The sequence below is a fragment of the Cryptomeria japonica genome, chromosome 3 (genome assembly GCF_030272615.1).
Source record: "Cryptomeria japonica chromosome 3, Sugi_1.0, whole genome shotgun sequence".
Taxonomy (NCBI): Eukaryota; Viridiplantae; Streptophyta; class Pinopsida; order Cupressales; family Cupressaceae; genus Cryptomeria; species Cryptomeria japonica.
The window spans coordinates 656,329,462-656,346,146 of NC_081407.1; positions in this window are offsets into that span (position 1 = coordinate 656,329,462).

The window sequence follows — 16,685 nt, forward strand, 5'->3', positions numbered from 1 at the left end:
TATGCAATGAAGCAGAGAAACACGAGAGGCATTACATATACATACATGTATATGTATATATAAATACATAATATGTATATACATGCATGTGTGTGTGTGTGTGTGTGTGTGTGTGTGTGTGTGTTATTGCTTTCTCTTTCAACTCCTATATGCAATAGGGTTTCCATGATGAATGGTATGAGAAATAGAGATAAGAATAATCTACTTTCATTCGGTGGTAGCTATTCCTATCCATTAAAGATCTTATATGCATGCCCTTCTCTTTAAGGCTCCTCTATGCCTCCTAGAAGTGTTGTAGTGGCTCTCAATCCCATTCATCATTCTACCCTTAGATCTTATCTTAAAGTCCTAAAGATTAAGACAAATATCAACTTTTTACTAGATGTAGATCAACAATGATATTTGAGCCCTTGGGTGATATTTGGAGTACATTATTCCCTAGTGCTAGAACATACAACTGGGGGCAGATACAGTCTTTTGAAAAGAGGCTTGATCGCTAAAAAGGTGGAAACTTCACCTTTCATAAATAATTACTACTAATGAAGTGCATGTTTGGAAAGACACTCTAATTAAAATAACTCAAAATTTGGGCTTGTGAGCATGGCTTCCACTTGTTTAAAATCATTTTCAACTCATTTCGTACACTTCTACTTTATTTATTAATTTATGTTTTTCTTCTAAAGACAAATACAATCTTCTAAAATTTGTTCATTGCGAGCTAGGATGGTTATATTTTGAGCTTGAAATTGTAGTTTCCTTCACTTGACTCTTCGAAAGACAAGGTTTCTATAACTCTAATTTAGGGTTGATTACAAAATTTACCTCTATATATTGGCGTAAAGCTAACTTGAGAGAGATTAGTCATTCTCTTGGGGAAAAAAATGGAGGAATTCCCCAACACTTATGAATTATTATATACAATACCTATGCTCAAATTAGTGTTAAAATTAACTTGGACAAGAGCTTGTCAAAAACTATCATTTAAAAAAAGGATGGATGGTGTTAGACCCAAATTATAAACTATGTCAGTATTGATTCAAATGTCAACATTGCTTTTAATACAAACATCTAACGTCCATTTTTTTTTTAAAAAGGACTCCTTTAATGGAGTTCACAACAACGACAAAAAACAAACATTCTTTTATGCCCTCTTGGTGGTGAGGGGCACAAACCCAACATAGTATTGTCCTCCTAGTGAAGAGGGAGAAATCTTCACCCCTTTCCACACAAGATTAAATAGACTAATGCTTAACCCCCTCTAAATTATATGCATTATGAGATCTTGAGGTTGATAAGATTCTTGAATAAATTTATCCTTGTTTAGAAGATGGTTAACTTTTAGTGACGTGTCCCTAGATACTCATAGTGGAGTTGACTATCTTCACTTTGCCTCTACTATAAAAGTCCTGCAACATTCTCCACAAATTTGTGGGCAACCCTCTAATGATATTAGGGGTAAATATTTTATCAATTAGATGGTCATTTAAAAGAAAAAATATTGATCCAAATATGAAAAAATTTAATTCAAAATCACACAAAGGTCCCTAGATAAGAAAGGTTCATCATATTTTGTATTAGTTTGCATGGTTATGATCACCAATGCTCTAGAGCCCTAGTTCATGCTTAATATGTTATGTAAATAAACTTCATTCAAATCTTTATAGTTAGCATCTCTAAGTTTTTGTTGTATTTTTATTATTATCTAGAGGGAGTGGGCCCTACCCCAAATTTCATCAATAAAAAAATTCTATTATAGCAAGGATGCGTTATATTAATGGCTTAAACTATAACAATATGATAAATAGGGTTCATCAATTAGGTGCTAAAAGAGTTTGAATGAAGCGACATAATGTGGATGAGTGATCAATTTGAGAAAAAAAACAAAAATTTAGATCATTCTTATACCAAAAAAGTTACAAGTGGATTCAAGCATGTTTTTCCCCTCGAAATAATTACTTTCTTGATCATTAGTGGTTGATGAACAACTACTAGAGAGGTAATTTATGTGGGGGAGTGTAACATCCTAGGCCAACATGTTTTTAAGCAATTTTTATCCTTTAATTCCTACTCACACTTATTATTTGGATAAAAACACTATTGACTCCTAGCATTAAATTAGAACTTAAACTAATCAAAATTTATTCACTATTTACACATCAATAATATCATTACATTTCCAAATAGAAAATGGCATATATAGCTCCCAATATTTTTATTATTATGAATAGTAAATAATAAAGATAATTTCATGATCTCTTTCTTATTAGAACAATCATTGTATTGCATTCAAATGATCATGTAATATCAATAGTTAAAACCAAAATAAGCTCTCATATTCATGTAAAAAATAATAGCAATTCTGACTAAAACAATGTGGTTGGAATCCACATCCAATGAAGCTCAAATGAAAACATATATGTGGTCACCCTTAGAAATAAATAGGGTTTTCATCCTATGATTTGTTGACTTGAACACATGTACTTAGGATGATTTTAAAAAAAAGTGTGAAGTGTAAATGATGATCTTAAAAGGGACATATTCCTTTTTTATATCCATTAAAATAATAACAGGCTAGTCACATGGTAAACTCACAACTTCAAAATTGAACACATATTATGGGTGGGAAAGATTGTACTTCTGAAAGTTATGATGTTGAAAGTAAACCACTAATGACATTAAAACATATGCTAGCAAGTTGAAAAGCGAACAAAAACAAAGGTGGTAATATTTTAGGATTAGGGGTAAGATATTTGGCAACCGCAAGACTTATATTATAGGTTAGGGTGTCAAGGGTTGAATAATGAGCATGTCAGTAAAAACAAGTTTGAAATTATGACAAATACAATGGTGTCGAAACAACAGAAGGATGAAAGGCATAACAATATGTAGAAGTATAAAACTTTGATAAAAGAAGGGAAAAGTGGAGTTGAAAGGAAAGACACACTTAAGAAGGTAAAACACACAATAAATAGGACCAAGGGAGGCAAACAAGAACATTCTTGATATCTAAAAATTTAGATTATCTGGAAATGAGACATGGCACAAAGGTGTAATATAAAGATGCTCTCAATGGTTTTGATATATAGATTTCAGATAAGAGGGAGGCTTCCATTGCCCATAAGAAATCTTAAGACATCTCTCTAGATTTCATGGTGTATATGGAATGCAAGAATGCTAGTAATTCTTTTCACTCCTCCAATTATTTCTATTATTCTCTTCTTATGAAGGAAAGTCATGGTTCTATTCTCATGTTGGTAAAGGCTTCAAAGGTTGTTTAGCTCACCTCATAAAGTAATGAACCTACAAACCATTCTATAGTTTTACACCTTATTATGGGACACATTCCCCTCCTATTAGTTACATCCTCTATGGATGTTTCTCTCAGATGATTACATAAAAGAAATATCCTTGCAACATGCATATATTTCTTTGATAAACAAGTTTGTGGGTATAGTTTTCGATTTTAAAGAATTTATGGGTGGGTGGAATCAATGTGGTGAGACATAGAGCTACCTTATATATTCTTTATATCAATGGGCTTATTTCTTCTAATTTTTTAAATTCTTTAAAGATCACGAGCATTATTGGAAGAAGGGTTCATTTTATGAAAAATCCAAGTTTTCCTATATCCTTAGTAGTCATTTTTTGACCTAGGTCATGGACATCACTTTTTTGAAGTTTCCCTTAATATTTGCTTCTACAAAATCCCCTTAATTTACAAATTAGTTAGAATGGTGTAATTGCTAGCTAACTATATTCACAAATTTATATAGATAGAACTAATTTGAAGTTTAACAATTTTGCTAAAGTTTGTGTGATTTTGGATTTAATACGCTCTATTCTTCACTCAGTCAATAACCTGTCCTCTTATGGTACATGCTTGCAATGTGTGGATTATGAAGGTATAGTTATGAGATTATTTTTGTATAATAAAATTGGTCACAAAATTTTATATTGTGCTTCTTCTTAGCTATGAGAAATTTATTTGGCAAAATTATAGTTGATTCTTGGCTAGTCAAAAATATGACCTTTTGGTTCATACCTAAAAAGTCAAGAGACAAATTTAGGTACAAATATAGAATCATATGGAACTCACCTCGAGAAGGAGTATCAACTTTAAAAAATGAATGCCAATTAGGTAGGGTCTCAATGAGAGGAGGATAGCTTATTTCAAAACTTCCCATCTAATATTGTTTTTTTGAATTATTGGGTCACCTTGTTTAAGGGTAGATTGGTGCAGAACAACATAGATAGGAAAAAGGTAAGGGTATGTAGCATCCTAAATTTTACCCCCTTGTAATTTTATCCTCATTTGGGCCCTCACCTTGGCATTCATGTCTTGAGGCCTGATTGAAGCCCCGATTCTGCTCACACCATGCAAATTCTTCATTATTTTCAATTGGAATTCATCTACCCTTTGTTTCTTGGTTCCTAATTGGTCAAGACCAAAGCATTGGTACCCTAGTCCTTAGGGACTAGAGTGCCCAATTCCCTGGTCCTCAGGGACCAGAGTGCCCAGTGCCATGGTCCTCCCAATTTGGACCCATTTTTGGGCCCCTTATCGGTCATGTCATTTTAGTTGGGACCTAGATCTCGTGTCGACTCATGTCGGAAAATTAAGTTGTTTTTTGATAGGTAGGTATAAAATGAGGTCTACCATCACATTGTGATATCATCATCATCATATCCAAAAAAGAAATCTCACATCTATTAAGCAATCAAGCATTCAAATTCAAGTGAGAAAGCAATTAGTCTTCCTTCAAGCATTGGAACAGACTTGTAAGGTCAAGTTTCAAGCATTGGAGTTGGCATTCATGTTTTATGTTTATGAATGATTTATGAAAACCTAATTCCTTGTGGATACAAACAAAACTCCATTAAAAGGTATATCATTTGTGTTTTTAGTTATTATTCAACATCTCCCTCAAAAGGAGAACATTTCCATTACTACAATTCAACTATATTTCATTTCTATTTCATGGTTAATTCCAAAACCAGGGTTTGACCTAAGGAAAACCCCTATTCCCAAACTATTTCCCTTCTCTAGTATGTGTAGGAGAAGGTACAAAGTTGTGATCTTCAGAATTAGCTTTATTTACAATGACAAATAGATTCTCCTTTGGACTATGAAAAGTGTGGAGGACTGGTGCGATGGGCCTACCTATTCTGACATTTCAGGAGCTCCTTCTCGAAACATATCCGAATACACTTACATTCCTAAGATCAAGGTTTGTGGCTCGTCCAACAACTATAGCTCACTATTCATGTGTTTTTACTTCAATTCCAACACATTTACCCTACTTTCAACATTTTCACAATTCAACTTAAAAGAGGGTAATCAATCCAAATGCCAGTAAATCCAACAAAAATCTCAACCCTATCCTTGCTGATTTGTGGCTAGATCCATTGGGTTTACCCCTCTTTAATGTAATGGTCCCTAAGTAAAAATCAATGGTTCTCATATATCTAATTGTGGAAACCCTAATTTTTCACCATCACATTTTTCGTGAACTTGACTTCTTACACTTTCATTTTCTAATTTGTGTTCTCAGATCAGAGTATTTATGTATTTAAAATTCAAATTTACATTTACAAGTTTAATTTTTCCTTGAATTTTAAAAAATAGAGGTTAATTTCACAAAATCCCAATTTTTAATCCTAAAGTTGAGCTTGTGGGTTGTCTGATTTGGATTTATTATTTTAGATCTGATTATTCATTTAATTTAAAATTCAAAATTTTCCTCCTAGATCTCATTTTCAAATTGAATTACATAAATTTAGTGGTTGAATTTACAAAAGCTCGAATTTACAATTTTAAAATTTATCATGTGGATTGTATAATTTTTTAAATCAATTTTCAGATATGATCTTTATGAATGCTATGCTATGATCTAGATGCATTTATCTTTCAAATTCACAAATCAAATTTCTTAATTAATTGGTTAATCAATCATTTTCACAAAATTTTGTATTGCTTAATCATATTTTTTAAATTCAAATTCAAATTTCCCTCCTTTGTGCATGAGTTTTACTACCATTAGTCCTACAAATAATATTCCCATGAGAAGAAGTTGTAGAATTAAGGCTTCCCAAGGTTTAATTATTAAGGATATGGAGCCTAATTTGGATAACTTGTTTCATGAGAATATGGGTGGTTTTTCTATTCCAACTATTGATGTTATTTATCCCCATTCTTTATAAAATTTTCATGATGAGGGTGAATCATTAACTAGGGTTTTCGTTGACCAATTGGAGAAGATTGACAATGGATTTGATAATAATCAATAATGGACGAGTCAACAATACTCGAAAAGTGAGGCTATCCCATTGATTGAAGGATTAAAAAGAATGGTTCAAAGAGATAAAGTTGGCATTGATTAGTTATGTGGTATTTCTCATATTGTTGACACTAATATCATGCCTATGAAAAGTTGTGTAGAAGTCCTTCATCATACTCAAGCACCTAGTCAAGTTAATCATTCTATTCCTATGACTACCTCTATTCCTAATGTGCCTATCATAGTGTTCCACCTCCTTATTCAACCTCCTCCTCCATTTAACAATGTTACTTCTCCATCACAATCCAACATGTCTAATTTCAACCCATCAACTGAAGCAACCATTAATAGCTTAGCCCAAACCGTCTCATCCTTACAACAACAAATAGCTTCTATGAACGAATCAAAGTTTAATGTGCCTACATTTGGTGTAGCAAGCCCATTATCTAATGATATTGTTCATTCTATTCCCCCTAACCATGTGGAAGTTCCTCAATTGGAGCTTTATAATGGAAAAGGTGATCCCTTGACTAATGTGAAAACATTTCAAACTTTGTGTAGTGATTTTGCCCATGATCAAAGACTTTTGGCTAAATTGTTTACTAGAACATTTAGATATAAAGCTTTGCAATGGTATTATTCTTTACCTCCTTATTATATTACATCATTTCAATAATTGGCTAATGCTTTCATTCAACAATTTCACAATAATATTGGTCCTAAGATTACTTTGACTGATTTGATTCATTGTAAGCAAGGTGTTAAAGAAAAGGTGACTATTTTATAGGTAGATATAAACATTTGTATTCTCAAATTTCTTATCCTATGCCTAATCATGATGTTCAAATAATTTTTATTTCTAATTTTCAAAAAGACATTAGGGATAAGCTTCTCTTTTCTAAGTTTGCTTCCTTTATACAGTCATGCACAGTACTTCATAACTATCAGCTTCAAGTGAGTAAATTTGAACAATCTCCTTTAATGGCTCTGATTGATAATAATGAAAGTGCTCAACAACCTTTTGAAAATTTTAAATCGAACAAGGGATTCATCAAGCTTAATAACAACAACAATACCTAGGTAGTAGCTAAGACAACAACCATGCCTCCTTTATCTAAGTATTTTAGAAAATAATTTACTCATCTTTCTGAATATTTGCATAGTATTATGATATAATTGTTGAATAAAAATGTGTTGAAACTTCCTCACATCAAACCAATTGACACATCTAAACCTTTTCCACCTTATCATGATTCCAAATCTTTTTGCCAATATCATTGTCAACCTGGTCATGACACTGAAAAGTGTTATTTCTTAAGGAATAGGATTTAAGACCTTATTGATAACAATACCATATCTGCAGATGGTGTGAATGACAAGGGAAATAAATTTGTATCTCCTCCTAATTAAAACCACCAAATCTTTACTAATCCTTTTCCTTCCCATTCTACTAATATGGTTGAATGTGAGCATTTGCATTTTCTCCTAATGATCATGGTCTTGAGTCTAATAAAATGGTGAATCTTATTGATAAACTTGCACCTCCTAAGAACCTATGCATTACCTTTGATCCTATTGAGACTATTGAAGCACCTGATTGCCCACTATATATCATAGTGAAGATCAAAGACATAATCTCATGAGGGGTGCTCATTGATCCAACATGTATGGTGAATATGATAAATGAAGAATATCTCTATACTTTATAATTGCATCAAGTAACATATGATAAATATGATCTGGTGATTAAGGTCTTTGATGATTTCTCTTGTCCCGCTATTGGTTCTATTAATCTTCTCATTGAGGTTGGTACTAAGTGCTTAGATGTCATTTTCGCTATCATTCCTACATCAGATCAATTTCATGTGAAGTTGGGACATCCTTGTCTCTCTTCCATGAAAGCAATCCCTTCTACCATTCATAAGTGTTTAAAATTCCCTCTTAATGACAAAATCATAACAATTAATCATATCATGTACCAACCCACGGTGAGGCATGGAGATGTTAATCTTGATTACTTTTGGCCTAATCAATTTGAATCTCTTAAACCTAGAAGTGATGCTCTCTTTATCTCTTATAAAAAATGGAAGAATGATACGATATTATCCTTGAGTAAACCTAGAGATCCTAGACCTATTCCTCCTTCTCATGATGGACCTGGTCTCCTTCCTACACCTTTTGTTCCTCATTTTTATGTTATGGTTCCACCTCCTACATCTAAAAAAGGAAAGCGCTCGACATCTCCCATCTTTCAACCTAGTAGACCCTCTCCTATTCCTCCTTTAAAAGAAGAGAAGAAGCCTATGTCTATTGATCCTAAACCTTCGCAACCCTTGGCTAAAACTAAAAGAAACTGGTGTGTGAGAGAACACCAATAGAGACGTCGTGCTAAGGCTCGTGAACTTGCTTCTCAACCTAATTCCTCCCTGAAGACTCCAAATGTTGATATGATCCGATTTGTCCAACCTTCATCTAACCTTGGGAGGAAGATCAACCTAAATCTCCAAGATTAAAAATGCTTAAGAAAAATGAAGGTTCATGTACTATTCCTATTAAAGAGCCTATTTTTATTAATCTTGATGAAGAATTCTATAAAAATGATGTTCATGCTAACACATTGTATACACCTAAAAATGGTCCGAAGATATTTAATTAAATACGCATTTATTTAATTAATTCCCCTTCCCAATTAATTGAATTCACAAGTAATTTGATTAATTCCCTACATTCCTCTACTTGTGATTAAATCTATGGATTCATTCATATAGTTCATTCTATAATCCCCATTTTATTAATTAATTCTAAATTAATTAATTCCCCTCATTCTAATCAATTCTTCTAAATCCTGATTAAGATTAACAAACTCAAGTTTGTGGAGATTAATTACCATTTTTCTAATATTTGAATTTCTAAATTCAAATATGAGCACATGGCTCCTAACCTTAACCATCCTCTAACCACCTAGCCTAATCACCCCCTAATCTAACCCATTCTATCTAATCCTGGGTTTAACTAACCCTATCCTATCTTGCACATCCTAACCTCTTTTATCCTAACCTCTTATGGGTTGGATATTCTCCCCTTGAGACACATGGCACTTTTGCCACATGTCTTCTCCCTTGGACACTTGCCCTCTAATGAGCAAGGTTCCTTGATACTTGTCACCATGGAGATGACAAGTCTCCCTTCTTCCAACCTCTTCTCCAACTTCCCCAATCTTGGCCCTTGATATCTTCAGATCAAATCCAGACCGTCGATTCCGGCCACCTCAACTTTGGCCTTGGAATTGCTATAAATACCTCTCATTTTGGAGCAATAAAGATCCCTTGCATTCATAGTTTTTGCATACTTACTATAGACATTTTACATCTTGATCATCTAGCAATAATTATTAATTAGATTAATCATAGTTTATTTTCATATTAATCTAGTTACATTTTATCAATCATGTAGCTTGAATAGATCGTCCTAGCTAAATCATCCACCAATCATCATGCATCTCATATGATTTGCACAATCAATCATAATCAAGTAGCCACTCAACTCTTGAGTTGTCACTATTGAAGGTCATTTCTTAGCTGAGAGCCAATAATTATACAACCTTTAAGGTCCTCAAGAATAGAGGAAGATGGGACATTTAAAAGGAGGCTATGGGTTTGCATCTTTAATTTAGCTTTTGCATTTGTTTCCTACTTATGTTTTATTGTCTCATCTATGTGTATGCTTGTTTCCATTGACACACATTTTTAGCATCACACTAATGATTCCATTGATGAATATGAATATGTTGATGTTGAAAATGATTTATCTAAACAATTGTCACAAGCATTAATCCTAGCTCCTAGTAACAAACAAAGTGACTCATCATTAGAGCATGGTCCTTGTTTGGAACTTGTGGTAGCTCCATCTACTGTGCTCGAAGTTTCTCCCTTGGCATATTGTCTACCTTCCCAAAACAATATTGAGCAAGAGTGGGAGGTGGATGATTTGCTTGATTAGCTTCATTAATGCCATAAATTCTCTCTCCTCTCTTCTTGTTCATAAATTTCCTCTCTTTATTTTTTAATTCTTCTATTTGTTGTCCCTAGTATTGTCTACTTGAGGACAATGCAAAGTGTTGAGATATCTTTTGGTCTCTCCCATGTTGACTCAAAAGACACATGTTCCCTTCTTTCATTGTGGTTCTACTTTCTTTGGTGGATGAGGACAATTTAATACAAATATACTTCATGATATAGTGTTTTGTGATCATTATCCTTTGATTTTTCCTCCTTGGGAGCATATCATTGTGATAACGTGCTTATCTTTTAGATGCATGTATACTACCTTAAATAAATTGCTTCCATTGTGGTATACACAATTGCTTTAACGCGGGGGCATACACTTCGCTTAATGCTTCTCTCTTTTGCATATCTTGATACTTAAGTTACTTTGCAAACTTAATCTTTTGCTTTGTAATTTTGGTATTTTTTCTTTTCATGACTCATGGTAAGTAAACCTTACTACGCTAGTAGTCATGGTTCTCTTCTCTTTAATTTATGATGTCCTTTTTATCTTGATTTTGAAGTCGCGAGATACCTAAAGTCCACTAGGGGCTTGGTGTAGTACCCCTACTCGTTTGGACTCATATTTTATTTTGATTATTTTCAGTGGATACATTACCATGATTTGTTATTCAGGCTTATATGACATTATTTCATGCTTCATCTGGATAGGAGATGTTTAACTTATTTACAGTATTTCAGTACTTGTGATTTATGGCATTTTTATATGGACTATTGCTATGTACTGACACTTTACCTTATCTATGCAATGTATGTTGCCTGTCTACGAGTGTATTGGATGCAAGGGGACGATTTTCCTTCACTCATTTCGGTGAGACAGGGAACGTCACGATTCTCCTTCATCGATGTGTGTGTCGTGTTATCTATATTGTATATATGCATGTGTGGTTTGGTGATGCAGGATAATTGCAGGTACAAGTACTGGGTAGGTACAAGGTATCATCTCCACCTTGCTTCACAGGTCTAAGCATGCCTTATATATTTTTTGATGGAAGTGGAGGAGATAGTAGTTGACCTTATTTGATTCAGTTACACTCGTGTGAGTGTCATCAATTGGTTGTCCGGTCAGTTTGTTCAGCCTTCGTATTTTGTTGTTGATCTTTTACGAGTATTTGCTTGAGGTTTGCTCAGTTTGTGTGTTAATGGTTTTAATTACTGCATATTATGTTTTATTTGTCTGTAAAGGGTGAAAAATTGTTAATAAGGTGAATTATCGAAACTATATTCAATCTTTGGTTTTCAAAATTTATACTATCATTATACGTATTTAATATGTAGATTCGGACTCAGACATATACATATACATATACGCGTAGGTAATTATGAGTCATATTCAATTATGTGGATTATTCTTAATAGGATTATTTATAAGTTGGATTTTACGATATAACGTACTATATATTGAATGTTTATTGTCTTTCATACAAAAAGAAATACATCTTTATTAAGCATCGTTTTGGTTACAATAATATAATTTTTATATAATATTAGTTAAATATATTTGGTAGTTAAATAATTGTGAAATCTATCGTGTGTGTGTGTGTGTGTGTGTGTGTGCGTATATATATATATATATATATATAAACAATTATCGTGAGAATAAATATATAAACATATTATATATATGTATATGAATCGATCATATATTGGTATGAATCGACCATATACAAATATATAAATATGTAATTATGATATATAAAAACATATTTAAAAAAATTATAAATATTACTTTAATGAAAAATCGAAATATATATTTACATATATATTTAATTTATTAAATAAAGATTAATGTAAAATATATATATATATTAGTCATTAATTATATATATTAAAAATATAATAAAAAAGAAAAAAAAATTAAAAAAATTAAAAACTAAAAAAAATATTATAAAGGAAGGTGGCGGGTTGTAAGTTTTAAAAAAACTAATAAGTAGGGTGGCCGATAGTAATATCGACCACCCCCTTAATAAAAGGGAGGGGTTGGTATTACTACTGACCACCCTCCTCCCTTTGCATTATACATACCCCCCTCTGTATTATTATACGTGCTTCCTCCCTTTTTAAATAAAGACTTCTCCACGTTGCAACATACTCGCCTAAGTAGAAAGTGGCATTGATTACTATGCAAACTTTGCCATTAAGGTATGTAGTGATAGGATTAATGTAGGGGTAGGAATTAATGTAAGGGTAGGAATTCAACGTGTAATATATAGTAATTTAACCTTGCATATTGTTAGGAAGTTATTTTTAGTAAAGTCAATTTAGTATTGAAGTCAAAAGCCACATGTATTATCTATAAATAAGGATTTAACCACTTTAGTGGTGTGGTGTCGTGGAATGGTTAATGAAGAACTTTACATGATGAACACATAGGTGTTCAATTACGATTAGGACTGTTATGTTGTAATTAGATCTTGAGTGGTGTCACTTGGAATCAATCCACCTCTAGTAGAGATAGCCCGAAAGTAGGAAAGTGGGTAGACGACTACACTATATATAACCATTGAGTGGGAAGAGAAGGGAGGTGAGATGCAATGAAGGATTAGAGAATTCATTTTGCATCCAAGGAAGGACGGTAGACTCGAGAGGAAAGAGTAGAATAAGGGAAAGAGTAGAATAGGGGAAAGAATAGAATAGAGGAGAAAAATAGAATAGGTTAGAGAGATAGTGAGGATACTTTTGAAGTATCAAAGAGATTTAGTTTTGAGATAAAGTTGGGAGTATATTGGAGATAGGTTTGCAAGCAAGGCGGGTTACTATTTGGCGGAAGAACGTCGAGGTCTTGGAAACCGGTCAAGATTACAAGAGGTCAGAAATTTCTTTAGTTTTGGCTTATTATTTACGGAAGTTTTTGTTATAAGTTATGATTATGATCTTGCTTATACTATGGTTATGGAAAGGTATCATTAGTCGTTTGGGATAGTTAAATGAAAAATCATAGGGTTTTAGATGTAATTAAGTTCTTAGCTATAGTAGTGGAATTTTGTTTAAATGATTAGAATATTGCAGTTTAAGAACATATTGCACACTTTTTATTATATGAAAGAAATTTATGCTTGCGTTTAGAACCTAGGTATTAAGACTTATTAGTCTCTTCTCTAGGAGAGTTTGGGGAGTAATGGCTTACTGTTGAAACATTAGGTTTATGACTTATTAAATAGTGTATTAATATAGTTGTAATTCTTATTTTCCTGAAGTCTTTATTTGCAAGTTGTTTATGCATTGAGTGTTTTAAGGAAAGATTGTCTGTGTTATGATCATTTGTAAATGGTGTTTTCTGTCAAGTTTAAATTCCAATTCTTGTTGCATCATCATTGTGTCCTATGTTATTATGTTCCCTTGGTCAGGTGTCGATGTATAACTTTATGGATGTATATTATCTGGTATGCTAATGGAGTTCCAATTAGATTTTTGGTTAGAGATATAGTTAGATCTAGGGTTATTATTAGGTTAGGCTTAAGGTTAGGATTAGGGTTAATATTGTAATTGGAGATATTATTAGAGATAGAATAACAATGATGATGTTTTTGTTCAAGATTGAGGTTAGGGTTACTATAATGGTTAGATTTATGGTTAGAACTATTGGTAGGGTTAGGGTTAGGGTTAGGGATAAGGTATGGTTAGGGTTATGGTTATGATTTAATATTACGGTGAGGGTTATGGTTATGGTTAGGGTTTAGTGTTAGGGTCAGAATTATGGTTAGGGTTTATATCAAGGTTAGGATTAGGGGTGGATTATAATTAGGGTTTACATCATGATTAGAGTTAGCATAAGGGTTTTAGTGAGTATTATTGGTAGGTTTAGGGGTTACATCATGGGTGGGATTAGGGGTAGTGTTAGGATAATGGTTATGGTTAAGGGTTATGGTTATGATAATGGTTAAGGTTATGGTTTAATCTTATGGCTGGGGTTAGGTTTTTGGTTAGGGTTAGGGTTTAGTGTTAGGGGTAGGATTTTGGTTAAGGTTTACATGATATGGTCTTATTATTTTGATCAAAGGTTATATTTAACATATGATAAATTAATTTTAATTTGATTTGCATCGAATAATAAGCTTTAGGATTTACACGATTTGGTCTTATTATTTTGATTCAAGGTTATCTTTAACATATCATAAATTATCCTAACCTCCAAACATTAACTCTAACCCTATTTAGCTTTTAGTTTACTCTTATGGAAAGTGTTTCTTTTGGAATTTGATTTGTGGCACATCATTAGTTCAATCCTACAAAAGGAAACTTCTAGCTTAATTAATGAAACTGATGACCTTTATATTATAAATGGTAATTAATTTTATTAGGATTTCTTATAATTTAGCATTAGTATGCCAGTTTGAGTTGGATTCAAATTCAATTAGGTATACTACTTCAATTTTTTTGCATTTATAGTTAATTTTAAAGTTGAATTTGGTTTAGTTTGAGGCTTCCATTTCATTTAATAATGTATACAACTTATATATTGTATAAATACTATGTTAACACAACCATGTGCTAAATGTCTTGTGGCATAAAAAATATAATTATAAAATGTAAGTTAAAACGACTAATTTTTTAAAAATTTTTTTTGGAATGCAAATACAAATAAATTTTAAACTTTATTTATATATAATAAAATAATATAAAATTAACTAAGAGATAAATAGAATATCAATAAAAAAAATTACATTTATATGAAAAATTATATATAATCTATAAAGAGAGAAAATGTGATATAAAATACTAAATTGTTTTGAAATATTTGTATATGCAATTTTGATTTTTTAAAATTTACAAATAATTTATTTTATTTTTAATAAAAATATATAAATAATTTTTGATTTGACTAGATTGGAAATAAAAAATTATATATTATTTTTGAAATATTTGTGCATACATGTAATTTTGATTTTTTTAATTTAGAAACATTATATATCTACATGATTTTTTAAACTTAGAAACATTATATTTATGTTTGAAATTTTCAAACATAAAATTTATTTTTAATTTTTTTTAGATTGAAAATTAAGATTCTTTATTTGTTTTTTTATCAAAGCATTGGTGTCAATCAATTGGGCTATACTATTTTAAAAATCATTTATAATTGTTAAGTAAAAGGCACAATAAATATAGAAACTTTCTTGTAAGACACCATTTGAAGATGAAAACAATTCCTGAATAGCATGTTTATGTTTGTAGAAGGAAACAACTCATAGAAAATAGAAAGTTGCATTTTTAATTGTAGCTTTAAATGTTTCCTATAATTGCTAACTTCTATTTCAATGTATTATAGCTTTAAATATTTTCTATTGATAAATATTCCCAAAATAAAAAATCTTGTTTGAAAATATTGATGGACTTTTATTTAACAAATTTAGAAACATTGTATTTTTTATGTTTAAGATTTAGAAACATAGAAATTCTTTTTTGATATTTTTAAATTGAAAATTAAAATTGTTTCCTTCCTTTTCTTATCAAAATATTGTTTATATTTTTATAATTCCTATTCTTAACTTTTATAGAGAGAAAATAATTGACAAAAAACCAACATTCTACTTAACAAAAATACTTAAGTCATGTTTTATAATTATATGCAAATAAAACATTATTTATATCAATTTGAAACTAACCACTCTAATAGACAAATTCGATAGGCTGGTATAAAGCCAAATTCTTTTGTAGCGTTCTCCCTACCTGTGCGAAAATGGGAGCTTTTGAATGGGGCATGGAGATTCAATGAAGCATAATGATAAGAAAAGATTTTCATCAGATATTATAGTTATAAATGCTCAGGTAGATATGCATGCAAGATGTGGAATCATAGACATAACAAAGGCTAGAATGTCATCTCATTGAATGCAAAAAAGTTGCAAGATTTGTAGAAAATGGATTCGTTCAAAAGGGTTTCCAAACTTTCAGACAAATGCGATTTGGATTAGTAGGTCTAGCATTCCCCCTGCCCATGCAAAAATGGGAGATTTTTTAGCTAAGCTTAATGAAAACTTACCCTAAAGAAGAGAAAGAAAACTTACCCTACATTTCTTATCTAGGATAAAGAACAGAAAGACAACAACCTAGCACAATTAGATAACTGATTTGGTTCCATTGATTGTATTAACAAGGATATTGTTAGGTGATACAAATGGCAGGCCATACCATGCAAACATCAAGCAATTCAAAAGCTTAGAAACATACAGAATCCAAGAAAACTGATTCGTTAATTTCATCTTTAAAATCTTTCAGAATGTAATCTTGCTACCAACAAATAATCAATAACAAGGATTAATGATATGAATTGGTACACTTAAAATGGGAGGAAAAAAAAACCTAGAACCTAAAGTTTCACAACAACTTACAGAGGCACCAA